Source organism: Gossypium raimondii, chromosome 2, assembly GCF_025698545.1.
Source record: "Gossypium raimondii isolate GPD5lz chromosome 2, ASM2569854v1, whole genome shotgun sequence".
NCBI classification, from domain to species: Eukaryota; Viridiplantae; Streptophyta; class Magnoliopsida; order Malvales; family Malvaceae; genus Gossypium; species Gossypium raimondii.
The window spans coordinates 29,041,714-29,053,714 of record NC_068566.1 but is presented as its reverse complement, the minus strand read 5'-3'; positions in this window follow the sequence as shown (position 1 = coordinate 29,053,714).

Sequence of the window (12,001 nt, the reverse complement as noted above, 5' to 3'; positions counted from 1 at the left end):
TCGCCGAAATCGGGACGGGAGAGGGCGTGGGTTATTCTTCTTCTTTCGGTCTTAGGGCCCAAAAGGCTAGGCCTTCAAATATTTTCGAATTGGGCTGAAAATTCGATCTCCGCGTCACTCCAACCGCCGCCTACGGTGGAGCCACGGCGGCGCAGACGGTGGCCCCCTTGGCCGGATTTGAGACTGCTAGGGAGAGAGTTTGAAAGCTCTCTGAAATTTTTTAAAAAAAGTGGGTTTAAACTGATTTTTTTTAGTATTTATATTGGGTATAAAACGACGTCGTTTTGAGCCTTAGTATCCATTCGACCCGCAACCCGACCCAGTGGCATTGAGGATCCGCGTGTTCTAGCGCCTAATGGGCTATTTTCTAGCCTGGTCCACTCACCTTTTATTAATCTCTCAATCTGGACCTATTTATTTTTCTGCATTTTACCTTACAATTTTATTTCCTTTTCATTTTAGTCTGCGCTCAAACGCCGCACTTTTGGACCGGGTAATATTGCCCAATTAGTCCCTCATGCCTTAAGCGTGTTGTATTTTAGCCTCGAGCTATCCCTTTTTATTTATTTACAATTTTGACCCCGAATTCTAGTCTGTTTTCAATTCAGTCCTTAGTCTGTTTAACTTTAATTTTTTTATTAAAAAAAAACAGTTTTGTCTAATATTTCACTTACCATTTATTTATTTACTTATTTTCAATTATTAATCAAACTTACATTAGTATTTGTTTATTTATTTATTGGCCTGTTCATTTTATTTTGGCCATTATTATTGTTATTTATTTCATTATTTATTTATTTGCTATTTTTAATACTTTTAAATTTTAGATTTATTATTATGGTTATTGTTGTTGTTATTATTATTGTAATATTGTCATTGGCATCATTATTTTATTCATGCATGTTAATATTGGGATTTGTTAGCATCAATGCTACATGTATATTTTGTATGCATATTATTTCATTGTCATTTCAAACGTATATTGCAATATCGTTATTAGCCACATATGATCCTTTCAAAGTTTTTAAACGATTTCTTTTAAAGCATAATCAAATAAACTACGTGCATATTGATAGATATTTCATCGACTTTCTCCCATTATTCAAAAAAAAAAGGAAAAAGTTTTAAAATAAGGCAATATTTGGCATTTTCAAGATTTGAGAAATTGTACCCTAACTTACAGGGTTTCGATTTCCTCGTTAAACCTAAATAGAAAAATATCATTTTAAATTATGACTTTTGAATAAGCAAAATTTCGTGTTTAGATTCGAGAAGGTCGTACCCTAACTTACGGGTTTCGCTTTTCGCAATAAATCTAAATACAAGAATCTTTTCAAACATGAATTTTTTTAAATAGTCTCGGGAATTAACAAAAGATCACGTTCTAACTTACGAAACATGGTTTCTTTTTCAAACCCGAGATAGTCAAATGTCTTTCAATTAGTAAATTTCCGGCATGTATTCTTGTATCTGAAATTCGATACGTTGTGTCCTAACGCATTGGATATGACATGTTGTTTTCTCGATATGAGGATTTTTTTCTAAAAATAATAAAGGCAATATTTTGCATTTGGATATTCGAGAAAGCATGTCTTAACGTGCTGGGTTTCGATTTCTCGTTTGACCAAATAGCCAAATATCCTCTTAAAAAACTTCAAAGTATGGTTTTTTAAAACCATAAGGTGATCTTGGTTTCGATTGTTTAAAGTATCATGTCCTAACGTGCTGGAGGTGATATTCCTTCATAACAAGAGAATCTTAAATTTCAATCCATGTTATTCGGGTTTTTTTAGATCGTTTTTTAAACAAAAAAGAAACTCTTCAAAGTTTTTAATCTTCGACACTAAGACACTAATTAATCAACTAGGTACCAATTTTGGGCACATCGAGGGTGCTAATCCTTCGTCGTGCGTAATCGACTCCCGAACCCGTTTTCTGGATTTTTGTAGACCGAAAAATAATGTTTTAATAAATCAAATTATTTATTAAAACGATCAAATTGTGAGGTGATCCGATCACACTTCATTAAAAAAGATTGGTGGCGACTCCCATTTTCGTTTTCGTTTTCAAAGTCCAAGTCAATCTCATTTTATAAAAAAAAATAGTGTCAACAGCTTGCAGACTCCACTAGGGACCCAAAATAAGTGAGTCAAGCCACGAGTTGATTAATCTTTGTCTTTTGTCGAAAATTAAAATTTGATTTGAATATATGATCCTTTCGTTGCATTTCATTTCTTCTTATTTTGATTTTTTTATCATTTAGATTTAATTGATATGTTAGTTTAAGTTTTGATATTTTTCTGCACATTGCATTGCATGACCACTCGGTTATACCCTTTTAAGTGGGAGTGAGAAACTATTCCTTCGTGAGGTTTTCACCTCCGTGTAGGATAGTGGATCGCTTTCGGGATACATCCGTACCTATGTCTTCGTGAGATTTTCATCTCTGTGCAGCCATAGGAAAATGTATTCCCCTGAACTGAACTCGGTCCATATAAGCCTATAATGGGTGAGGATCGAGAAATCACCGGTTCAGGTACCCTTACTTTAGAACCGAACCACATATAATGAGCCCTATGAGCCTACCCTAGGTAGAACCATATCGAACCCTAGTGGTTTCCTGAATAGTAGCTTTAATTATTATTTCTTGTTTGAATTTTAGTTTTGTGTTATACTAACTTACTTTGTTTTTGCTTTGACTGTGATTGCATGGCATTTTCATCATAAAAGAGGTGTTAATTCACGTTCAGTGTCTAAATAGAGAACTTGTCATAAGAAAATGAGTTTCTTGATAAAATGGAAAACAATACGGTCGTCCAAATACGGTCCAAGAAAACGTAATGAGGTAAAGGTGATAGTCTGATAAATGAATACATAACTTTACTTTGTCACCCGATGATTCAAGTTGACAAAGATTATTCGAGAGTCGTCAAAGTCCAGACCTTTTAAAAAGAAGCTAATGAACATCACGAGGATGAGTGAGCAATGAGCTGCGGCCCGGATCAAGCAAAAAGGAGCTAGTAGAGATATCTATTAGAAAATTCGCGAGATTTATCTTAACATCCACATGAAGAAAAGGATCGATGTATCCGTTGGAGTATGAGGGAAAAGTCATATATATATATATATATATTTGTTTTATGTAAAGATATTTGTTTTCTAGTAAAGTTGTTCTAATAGAATTGAATCAAAATAAATGTCTCTTTCTGCATTCATTCCATTCATCTGCATTACATTTCATTGCATCGTTTGCATTAAAATTCACGAAAAAACCTTAATTAAACGAGATTATTTTAGTTAATCTGGAAACCAACAAGACTCCAACAACCAAATATCACTACGGTACACGCCGTAAAACAAAAGCAATGGATCAGAGGTTAGAAAGATTGGAACAATTGCAAAAGGAGATGTAAGATCAGATGCAGGAACGACTGACTAAAATCTAACAAGACATGCTAGAATCCCAAAGAACGATGATGAACCAATTGGCGCAGTTATTGGCTGGAGGGAATGATAAAGGAAAAAGCCCTGTAGTTGATTCTGGGGTTGATCATCAAGACCCTTTTTATCCTCCAAGTTTCACCCCATTGAGTACCCAGGCACAACCAGATATGTGCCCACAAAGAGTACCTGTCACCATCAGACCCTAATATCAAGTTGGTGCCCCGGTGTCGATAAACTTTCCAATAGGCTCGGGTTCTTATCTTGGGGATAACCCTACCAATCCTGTGGTCTCTGATCTTGATGACGTGGCAGAAATAGAAAAGGAAAGAACGAACATGCCAAAACAACTTGAGGACCGGTGTAAATGGCTAGAGGAGAAATTTAGAGCTATGGAGAACGCCGACTACCATTGTGGAGTTGACGCAAAAGACTTGAGTTTGGTTCCTGATCTGGTGCTCCCACCTAAGTTCAAAATGCCTGAGTTTGAAAAATATAATGGGACTAGTTGTCCTGAAGCTCACATCACGATGTTCTGCCGAAGAATGATGGGATACGTTAATAACGAGCAACTGTTAATTCATTACTTCCAATATAGTCTGATTGGATCGGCTGCCAAATGGTACAACCAACTAAGCCGTGCCAAGGTTCAATCATGAAAGGACTTGGCACAAGCTTTCATGAAGCAATATGGCCACGTGACAGACATGACGCCTGACAGAATTACACGACAGAACATGAAAAAGAAGCAAAGTGAGAGCTTCAGACAATACGCCCAGAGCTGGAGAAAAGTGGCGACGCAAGTTCAGCCACCTCTTTTGGAAAAAAAACCAAGATGCTTTTCATCAACACTCTGAAAGCCCTATTCATTAACCATATATTGTTAAGCGCTACCATGAGCTTCTCAGATATAGTAATATCTAGCGAGATAATTGAAAACACAATAAGAAGTGAGAAGATAGATGTGGGGGAAAGCGTCAAAAGATCAACCCCAAAGAACAAGGAAAATGAAGTGAATAACTTGAGTATGTATAATAAAGGGTATCCCAAATCGGTCACAGTGGGCCAACCGAGGGTCGTAACCGTTGGCTATCAAAGCACTTCAAAGCAAGAATCCAACTCGAGGCCAAATACAGAAAGACTCCAGTTCACACCCATCCCAATGACGTATAAAGAACTATATCGGAATCTATTTGATGCACATGTAGTAGCTCCGTTTTACTCAGAACCCATGCAACCTCCGTTCCCGAAATGGTACGATGCGAATGCCTAATGCGAATACCACGCGGGAATAACAGGACACTTCATTAAAAACTGCACTACGTTTAAAAAGTTAGTCGAAAAGTTCATCAAGATGGACATCGTAAAGTTTGACAATCCATCAGGACCTAGTATGGTAGGAAATCCTTTACCCAGTCATCCAGACCCAAGAGTAAATGCGATAGTTGAGAATGAAGGAAAAAGAACCAAAACCAATGTTGCAGAAGTAAAACCCAACTGAAATTGGTTTTGAAAAAAATAATAGACATGGGATTAATCATTCAGAATTTGAGGAAGAGACCAAAGGGGATGAGGAGCTACTGTGAGTTCAACGCTAAAGAAGGCCATGAAATCCAAAAGTGCGCTGAATTCAAGGCTTTGGTGCAAAGCCTGATGGATGATAAAAAGTTGAAATTCTTTGAAGAGATCAAAAGCCCGGAAGGAATATTAAATGTTGATACCGTATCCAAAAATGGGGCCAGGGAAGAGAATTTATGAGGCGTCTACCCTTACACACCTGGGAGTGTTTTGAACAATGGGACTGTGAAAGAGATCCCTATATTTTTTAGAGCTAATTTGGAGTAATGTCCAAAACACGCTTATTGCTCTAAGCCTAGGAGCGATAAGAATCATTTTGTGAGATAGGCTTATGTCCAATATCTTTATTTCAATAAAAATACATCTTTGTTTCTCACTTCGAGCAAATATTTTTTTATTATTTCCATTTCATTCATAATCATACTGTACAGATAAATATTCTTAGATTCTTTTATTCTTTGGATCTGCCTTCATCCTTACAACAGGTCTCCAGATATCAAAGACATGAGCGACACTGCTATTGACTCAGAACCTCCTTTTGAGCAAGATATGTGTCCAGAGGAACCTCAAGACTTTGAAGGGGATCAAGACTGTAGCTTATCTCCTGATTTGTTAAGGATGGTAGAACAAGATCCTACCTTACAAAAAAATCAATGAAAGCCATGGCCTTCCTTAATGTGGGGCATGGATGTCATCGAGCTGATCGCGCCAAAAGATTCTAGCGATCATCAACTCATCTTTATGGTCGTCGATTACTTCACTAAGTGGGTAGAAGCTGCTTCATACGCCAATATCACAAAGCCGATAGTTAGCCAATTCTTGAAAAATTATATGTCAGTATGAAATGCTAGAAAGGATTAAATTTGAACAACAGTACGTCATCAGAAGTTTGCAGTCTGTTCAAGGTTAACACCATATCGCCCCAAAATGAACAGTTCAGTGGAGGCAAAAAAAAACTCTACCGGGGCAACGCCTTTCTCTTTGGCTTATCATAGTTTTACCCATTGAAGTCGAGACTCCTTCTCACCGAGTTTTTAGATCCAATCCAGTTTGAAGAAAAAGTTTCAAGGTTATCCGTCATGGTCAAATATACCAAAGGCAAATAATGCGAGCTCACCAAAAAAAAGGGTTCACTCTAGAGAATTCCATGAGGGGAATTGGTATTAAAGAAGATCCTTCCCATACAAAAAGACTTTAGAGGAAAGTGGATGCCAAACTGGGAAGGACCTTATGTAGTAAAGAAGGCATTTTCTAGAGAAGCGTTGATTTTGACCAGAAGGGATAACAAGGACTTGCCTAATCCTACGAGTTCAGATTCAATCAAGAAATGTTTCATAAAAAAGAAAAAAAAGAAAAATACAAAAAAAAGAAAAGAAGAAAAAGAAAAAGGAGAGGCCAAGGTGAAAACCCGCAAAGGGCACCTTGAGACCAAAAGGGTTTTGAATTGAAAACCAGGAATGGGAAATTCAAGTTTTGATCGAAGGTGGGGCATGCAGTAGTCTTGTCCTCTCCAAATTAGCAAGAAGGAGAGATGCTACCTCTTGGGGCATCATCAAAGTCTTCTAAGACTTCTAAATACATATCAAGTTTAAAAGGGTCCTCAAGAAGTTTGGGACAGAGAAGCTCATGCTACAATATTTGGGGCACCTATTTTCATTTTATTCATTTTTTTGGAAAAATACATCATCTTGATTAATATATTCTCATTTCGTATTCTAGCAAAATTCGCTATCTTGATTAGTCTATTCATTTCAAGCTTTGCTCCCAACAAAATTTCATCTTGTCTTTTGTGATAATCTTTTTCAAGCATTTTTCATTGAAATAATGATTAATGGACTGATAATATTCAAATAGAAGGAGTTCTGTATATTACTCTGAAAGGTTTCTAAATAAGTACGATGACCTGAAATAGGGCTATTGTTTAGAACTAACTAACTTAAGGGTAGGAAGCATTTGAGAAAGAATAGTCTAAGTTGCGACCATTTCTTTGGTTTTTCTGTTAAAGATACCGGCTGAACAAGAAGGAATAAATGATAGAACCTTGATGAACAGCAATTAATGACAACCCAAACATTAAAAAGAGATCATTCTCGAAAAATGACATTCTGTATTCATGCAAATATCATACATACACATCTAGTTAGGAGCATTTGATTCATTCTAATCATAACATCCTAATCACTAGGCATAAATAGGTTCATAAAATGGACTTTATAGGTCATGTTCCCCAGAGAGCATATCAATGGAGTTACTCATACCCCTGAGGTTACAATAAAAAGATTGAAGCCACAACGGCGAATCTTACTTCCCTAGCGGTGCAGTGGGACAGATTGAAGCTGCAACGGCGAATCTTGCTTCCCCGACATTGCAATTAAAAATATTGAAGCCACAACGGTGAATCTTACTTCCCTGGCTATGCAGTGGAACAGATTGAAGCTACAATGGTGAATCTTGCTTCCCCGACATTGCAATTAAAAAGATTGAAGCCACAACGGCGAATCTTACTTCCCTAGCAGTGCAGTGGAATAAATTAAAGCTACAACGGCGAATCTTGTTCCCTTAACATTACAATTAAAAAGATTGAAGTCACAACGGTGAATCTTACTTTCCTGGCAGTGCAGTAGGACAGATTGAAGCTACAACGACGAATCTTGCTTCCTCGACAATATAATTAAAAAGATTGAAGCCACAACGGCGAATCTTATTTCCCTGGCGGTGCAGTGGAACAGATTGAAGCTACAATGACGAATCTTATCTCCCTGAAGTTGTAGTGGAGCAGATTGAAGTCACTAATCTTATCCCCTTGAAGTTGCAGTGGGGCAAATTGAAGATACAAGTCTTATCTCTCTGAAGTTGCAGTGGAGCAGACTGAAGATAGTGAGTCTTATCTCCCTGATGTTGTAGTGGAGTAGACTGAAGCTACTAATCCTTTCTCCCTGAAGTTGCAGTGGAGCGGATTAAAACGATGAATCATATACTTCTGAAGTTGCAGTAGGTCGAATTAGATCTTATCATATCAAACATTATCTCCCTGAAGTTGCAGTGGAGCAGGTTGAAGATACAACTCTTATCTTACTGAAGTTGCAGTGGAGCAGACTAAATACACAAATCTCATCCTCATGGAGTTGCTGCAGAGTAGATTGAAGTTATATCTCTTTAAAGATGTTATGAAGTGGATCAAAGCAATAAGACGCGGTGGACTAAAATGAAGCTACCTGAAGAAGATGAGCACCAACAAGTCAAAAATTATCGAGACCGGGCAAAATTGGTCTTTCTTGGTCTTTACTCTGTTCTCGTTACACGACAACAAACAAAGAGGGGTAGTTGTAATGGCCCAATTTTGACTCGGGCCCAATGCCAAAACCAAATAAAACAAATAAAACCAAATACAAAATAATTAACAAACCCAAATCGTTTCAGCCCATTACCCAAAATTAACCCTAAACCCAAATGGCCCAATAACAGAAACCCTAGCCCAAATGGAAAACAAACTTTCAGCTAAGGAAACCCTAAGGTACGCCACACTCTGCCAATGCCCCAGCGCCGCATGTGGTCTCCTCGCGTGCCCTTCGCATCGCCGCACGCCAGCGCCTTATCCACGCGCATCTGACACTACTTTGTCACCTGCGAAAGACCACTAAACACGCAACAGGAGGAAGCATCCAAATTGCAAACGACAAAAAATAGAAGTTTAGGAGTCGTAAAAATCGGCTATATAAGCCGAACACAAACATTGTAATTTTTTCTAGATTTTTTTCATGAACATTTTGAAATCAGAAAAAGAACAGGTTGCTTTCTCTTTTTTGATCCATCTATTTTATTTATTCGTTTATTTATTTTTCATTTTTTTACCAATCCTTTTTTAAATATTAATAAAAAGATAAAAAAAAAAGAAAGGGAAAATGGAATACCTGAGGTCGCCCGCACAGCCTGTCGCCGGAGCCTTGTTCGATCGCCGAAATCGGGACGGGAGAGGGCGTGGGTTCTTCTTCTTCTTTCGGTCTTAGGGCCCAGAAGGCTAGGCCTTCAAATATTTTCGAATCGGGCTGAAAATCTGATCTCTGCGTCGTTCCGACCATCGCCTACGGTGGAGCCACGACGGTGCAAACGGTGGCCCCTTTGGCCGGATTTGAGGTTGTTAGGGAGAGAGTTTGAAAGCTCTCTGAATTTTTTTTAAAAAAAAGTGGGTTTAAACTGATTTTTTTAGTATTTATATTGGGTATAAAACGATGTCGTTTTGAGCCTTAGTATCAGTGGCCAAAACGACGCTGTTTTCCATTCGACCCGCAACCCGGCCTAGTGGCATTGAGGATCCGCGTGTTCTAGCGCCTAATGGGCTATTTTCTGACCTGGTCCATTCACCTTTTATTAATCTCTCAATTTGGACCTATTTATTTTTCTGCATTTTACCTTACAATTTTATTTCCTTTTCATTTTAGTCTGCGCTCAAACGCCGCACTTTTGGACCGGGTAATATTGCCCAATTAGTCCCTCATGCCTTAAACGCGTTGTATTTCAGCCCCAAGCTATCCCTTTTTATTTATTTGCAATTTCGACCCCGAATTCTAGTCTGTTTTCAATTCAGTCCTTAGTCTGTTTAACTTTAATTTTTTTATTTAAAAAAAAACAGTTTTGTCTAATATTTCACTTACTATTTATTTATTTACTTATTTTCAATTATTAATCAAACTTACATTAGTATTTGTTTATTTATTTGTTGGCTTGTTCATTTTATTTTGGCCATTATTGTTGTTATTTATTTCATTATTTATTTATTTGCTATTTTTAATTCTTTCAAATTTTAGATTTATTATTATGGTTATTGTTGTTGTTATTATTATTGTAATATTGTCATTGGCATCATTATTTTTATTCATGCATGTTAATATTGGGATTTGTTAGCATCAATGCTACATGTATATTTTGTATGCATATTATTTCATTGTCATTTCAAACGTATATTGCAATATTGTTATTAGCCACATATGATCCTTTCAAAGTTTTTAAACGATTTCTTTTAAAGCATAATCAAATAAACTACGTGCATATTGATAGATATTTCGTCGACTTTCTCCCATTATTTAAAAAAAAAGGAAAAAGTTTTAAAATAAGGCAATATTTGGCATTTTCAAGATTTGAGAAATTGTACCCTAACTTACGGGGTTTTGATTACCTCGTTAAACCTAAATAGCAAAATATCCTTTTAAATTATGACTTTTGAATAAGCAAAATTTCGTGTTTAGATTCGAGAAGGTCGTACCCTAACTTACGGGGTTTTGATTGTCGCGATAAATCTAAATACACGAATCTTTTCAAACATGAATTTTTTTTAAATAATCTCGGGAATTAACAAAAGATCACGTTCTAACTTACGAAACATGGTTTGTTTTCCAAACCCGAGATAGTCAAATGTCTTTCAATTAGTAAATTAAAAATATTTCTATTTAGCAAGTGTGTTTTTTAAATTAAAAAAATAAAAATATTTTTATAAACATTTATATTCTGAGTAATTCTTGATTATAAAATGATATAAATATATATATTCAACAAATATGCTCAAGAATTTCTAGATTTTTAAAGTAAATGGGCCAATGAAACTAAGAAAAGTGTAGCAATTAAGCATTTAGATTTATTAATAAGAAAATAAAATTTCTCCATCTTTTATATACCATGTATTCACAAAATTACATTAGTATGGCATATTACTTTATAATATATTATTCATCATTTTTTTTAATATAGAATTGAAGCCCTGGGCCATAACTTCATAAGCTTAGGAGGATGGTCCAAATTCAAAGGTTCATTTGCGCTTTGGAAGCTCGATACTTGAAATGAAATGCCAACCAACATCAACGGGCAGAGCAAGCGTGCACAAGGCAGGATCCCAAAATAAAGCAATACTTGCCACCTGTCCCGACAGCTTCGCCGTCCTTTACCGGGAGCGTAACTCTTTCTCTACACGTATTCTGTAGTTTTGTCTTTCTCTACAATCCTTGAATATTATATTCCAAAATTTAACCGTCCGTATCTCTTTGGACGGTGGCTTTTAAGTGTTTTTTTTTTTTTAATTTGATCTAAGCAATATATTTTCTCAAAAAAAAAATGGCTCAATATCAAATACAACACTAATTATCCTTAAAAGATAAAAAAACAACAACATTTTACGTATTTTTTTCTAAACTGGTTTCAGAAATAAGCTAATTATAGCTTGTATCACAGTAACTAGAATTAATTATAAGCGGTTGTAAGTTTAGTTACAAGGTAGTTCCACTATCTGTTGTAAATTAGAATTATACGTATGACAATGGTCTCTAGTTTTGGTAGAGAAAAGATTAATGAATTACATTTCTATTACTATTAGCTTCATGGTTTATTTTGACAAAAAGATTGATTTTCGTAGTTGAATTATAAATAGTGATACTAAGTTAATTAGAGGTTTAATAAATAATATAAGTATATAAAAGTGAAACTAAAAATTCGGTATTGAGACTAAAATAAATTTTGAAAAGTTATAAAACGAAAATTGAAAATGGCTTTTAACTTTTTATAAGGGAAAGAAACTAAAATTAGTATCATACCATTTTTAACTGGGGTAAACCCACTTCATCCCCTCTAACTACACAGATTTCAAAGAAATTTCCTTTTTCATAAAGTGGCATACAGTATATAAATTACATAAGCTTATCTAACTATTCATATCTCAAAAATTTTATAATTCAATTTTAATTTCTTCTAAAAGAGAATTTTCAAATTTACTATAATTAGTTTTAAATATTTTTCTTTAATTCTAGTTAAACTTTATTGACTAATTAATAATAAACTTATATTATTTTTTAAAAGTAACTTAGTAAAAGAAATTATTATTTGATTCAAACTTCTGAGCATGAGCATCTCGACATGGGTTTGCGTCCTTAAAAGCACTGTTCCTTCCATATGGTATAAGTTAAATATTCATTTCTCAAATTGAAATTTTAAAAATTTT